The 3,794-nt window shown below is 59.8% G+C and overlaps 1 non-coding gene across 1 annotated transcript; it reads left to right on the top strand.

The window, feature by feature from the left end:
• The first annotated feature begins 3,422 nt into the window (after nt 1–3,422).
• On the top strand, nt 3,423–3,575 carry LOC123935953. Its single transcript, XR_006817039.1, has one exon. It is a non-coding gene; the product is annotated as a 5.8S ribosomal RNA (ribosomal RNA).
• Nucleotides 3,576–3,794: the final 219 nt, after the last annotated feature.

Raw genomic sequence — 3,794 nt, 5'->3', positions numbered from 1 at the left:
GTAGCATATGCTTGTCTCAAAGATTAAGCCATGCATGTCTAAGTACGCACGGCTGGTACAGTGAAACTGTGAATGGCTCAATAAATCAGTTATGGTTCCTTTGGTTGCTCGCTCCTCTCCTACTTGGATAACTGTGGTAATTCTAGAGCTAATACATGCCGATGGGCGCTGACCCCCCTTGCGGGGGTATGCGTGCATTTATCAGATCAAAAACAACCCAGTCAGCCTCCCCCTGGCCCCAGCAGGGGGGCTGGCGCCGGCGGCTTTGGTGACTCTAGATAACTTCAGGCCAATCGCACGCGCCCCCTTGGCGGCGATGACCCATTCGAACCTCTGCCCTATCAACTTTCTATGGTAGTCGCCATGCCTACCATGGTGACCACGGGTGACGGGGAATCAGGGTTGGATTCCGGAAAGAGAGCCTGAGAAACGGCTACCACATCCAAGGAAGGCAGCAGGCGTGCAAATTACCCACTCCCGACCCAGGAAGGTAGTGACAAAAAATAACACAGGACTCTTTTGAGGCCCTGTAATTGGAATGAGTCCACTTTAAATCCTTTAATGAGGATCCATTGGAGGGCAAGTCTGGTGCCAGCAGCCATGGTAATTTCAGCTCCAATAGCGTATATTAAAGTTGCTGCAGTTAAAAAGCTCATAGTTGGATCTTGGGAGCGGGCGGGCATTCAGCCTCAAGATGAGCCACCGCCTGTCCCCGCCCCTTGACTCTTGGCGCCCCCTCAATGCTCTTAGCTGAGTGTCCCATGGGGCCTGAAGCATTTACTTTGAAAAAAATTAGAGTGTTCAAAGCAGGCCCGAGCCACCTGGATACCACAGCTAGGAATAATGGAATAGGTCTATGGTTCTATTTTGTTGGTTTTCAGAACTGAGGCCATGATTAAGAGGGATGGCCGGGGGCATTAGTATTGCGCCGCTAGAGGTGAAATTCTTGGACCGGCGCAAGACGGACCAGAGCGAAAGCATTTGCCAAGAATGTTTTCATTAATCAGGAACGAAAGTCGGAGGTTCTAAGACGATCAGATACCGTCGTAGTTCCAACCATGAACGATGCTGACTGGTGATGCAGCAGCGTTATTCCCATGACCCACTGGGCAGCTTCCAGGAAACCAAAGTCTTTGGGTTCTGGGGGGAGTATGGTTGCAAAGCTGAAACTTAAAGGGATTGACAGAAGGGCACCACCAGGAGTGGAGCCTGCGGCTTAATTTGACTCAACACGGGAAACCTCATCCGGCCTGGACATGGACAGGATTGACAGATAGCTCTTTCTTGATTCTGTGGGTGGTGGTGCAAGGCCGGTCTTAGTTGGTGGAGTGATTTGTCTGGTTAATTCTGATAACGAACGAGACTCTGGCATGCTAACTAGTTATGTGAGCGGTCAGCATCCCCCAGCTTCTTAGAGGGACAAGTGGCATTCAGCCACCCGAGATTGAGCAATAACAGGTCTGTGATGCCCTTAGATGTCTGGGGCTGCACGTGCGCTGCACTGACTGGCTCAGCATGTGCCTACCCTACGCCGGCAGGCGCGGGTAACCCGTTGAACCCCATTAGTGATGGGGATTGGGGATTGCAATTTTTCTCCATGAACAAGGAATTCCCAGTAAGTTCGGGTCATAAGCTTGCGTTGATTAAGTACCTGCCCTTTGTACACACTGTCGTCGCTACCACTGATTGGATCGGCCCTGTTGGGGTCGGCCCAAGGCCCTGGCAGAGCGCTGAGAAGATGGTCGGACTTTATCTAGAGGAAGTAAAAGTCCTAACAAAGTTTCCATAGGTGAACCTGCGGAAGGATCATTAAAGAGATCGCAGCGGCGGCCAGCCTGTTGGGCCTGTCAGCTTGAGAACACCTCACCCCTGCGGGATGGGCGGGCCAGTGCAATGTCAGCCCTCTGGTCACAAGGGACAAGAGAGAAAGTGCACACATGCAGGGGATAAAGGGCACTAAGGAACAGGGGGAAGGAGGCGCCCAGAGGCCCATTGTGGGAGCCCCTCGACAGCGGCCTCGGCTGCGGAACAGCGGCGGTCGTCCAGAGGGAGGGTGGGGTGGTGCAGCGCCTTTACCCCCCCCCCAGGCATGTCCCCTCTGGGCTCCCCTGCCAGTCTTCCCTGTGCGGGGCTGGTGCCGGTTGCTCCTGCCGCGCCCCTTGGCATGCCTTGTCCCTGTTCTAGGCCCTCCCGCGCGCCCCGCCTTCCTCGCTGAGGGCGGGTGGAGGGCTTGGGGAGGGGCACACCCAGGCCTCTGAGCAGCTGCCTTTGCCCTTGGCGCTGGTCCTTCCAGGTCGCAGTGCCTGCACGGAGCCCTTGGCGCCTCTCGGGATGCGCGGCGCGGGGGCGGGCCCCGTGGCACCTTCCAGTGGTGGTTCCGGTCTGTCCCCCCACCCCTGGGGGCCTCAGAGCCTCGGCTCACGGGGGGCGCCCCCCCTCCGGCCGCCTCCCACCGCCTGCCCTGGAGGGTTCTCTTCTTGGTCCGACCGTCGGACGTTGTCTGCTCTGAGCCTGCCCTTCCCCGGCTCCCTGTCTCTCCCCTCCAGCCCCCCCCCCCCCCCCCCGCCCAGGCCTTGGGCCTGGGTTCGGCTCCTCGCCTTCCCCGCCCCTGCTGCTCTCTTCCCCCATGCCTCATGCGCCCTACCTGCCCGTTCCCCACTTCCCTCTGCAGCCCCTCGCCCTCTTTGGTGAAGGGGGCCTGGGTTCGCAGGTGAGGGGAGGGATGCGGGTATGGGCCAAAGAGAGCTTCAGGGTGCGTGGGAAGGGAAGAGGGGTCCAGTCTGGCCCGGTGGTGCTGGCGCCCGACAGGGTGTGGGTGCCTCCTCCATCATGGGCCAGCAGCACCGGGGTTTCCGTACCCTGCGGGGTTGGCCGCGGACGGGATCTGCATCCAGGCAGGGTGGCCTGCGGTCTCGTGTCCCCCCCTCCTGCCTCGCCTGTCCCCCACTCCCTGTCCAGGTACCTAGCGCGTCCTGGTGCGGAGGGTTAAAGACCCTTTGGGGGCCGTCTGTCCGCCTTGGGTCGGGGCGGTCAGGACCATGGGGAGGAAGGTTCCCTTCTCCCAAGACTCCGCTGCCCAATCCCCGGGGCTGGGGTTGGTACACCAGGCCAAGGTCTTTGCGTGGCCTTTGGGATGGGGCTACCCGGTGGCCCCGTCAGGCCATGCGTGTGGGTATGCCCCACGTCCCTCGCTGTGGGTGGGGCAGTTGGGAACCCCCTGGGCTCCTGTGGGGTTGTCTGAGCTCCGCCCCTCGCATGGGGGGCGGTGGCCGGATGCCCCGTTGTCCAACCTTTCTGACCTTCTCTGAGTCTGGTCTCACTTGTGTCTGACTGGCCAGCCAGAGGCACCCCTTCAGGGGAATGTGCTGTGCCAGTGGGGCGCCTCTCCGGGGGTTGGCCCCCTGAATGATCAAAACTCCTATGACTCTTAGCGGTGGATCACTTGGCTCATGTGTCGATGAAGAATGCAGCTAGCTGCGAGAATTAATGTGAATTGCAGGACACATTGATCATTGACACTTCAAATGCACTTGCGGCCCTGGGTTCCTTCTGGGGCTATGCCTGTCTGAGCATAGCTTAAGGATCAATCGCTCCCCCAGGGGTCAGTCGCCCTGGAGGGTGGCGCGGCTGGGGGTTTGCCTCACAGGGCCTGGGTCTGCTGGTGCCCTCCGTCCCCCTAAGTGCAGACACGGTGGCCTCCTCTGCCCCCTGTGCTCCTGGTCCCCGCTGCCCGCGCACCCCGCCCCCCACCAGCCCCCGCCTCGCCCAGCTGGGTCTGCCCAGCGGTGGTGTGT

Source organism: Meles meles, chromosome Y (assembly GCF_922984935.1).
Source record: "Meles meles chromosome Y, mMelMel3.1 paternal haplotype, whole genome shotgun sequence".
Taxonomy (NCBI): Eukaryota; Metazoa; Chordata; class Mammalia; order Carnivora; family Mustelidae; genus Meles; species Meles meles.
Note: the sequence above shows the minus strand (reverse complement) of the source record. Positions and strands in the feature narration are given on the sequence as shown.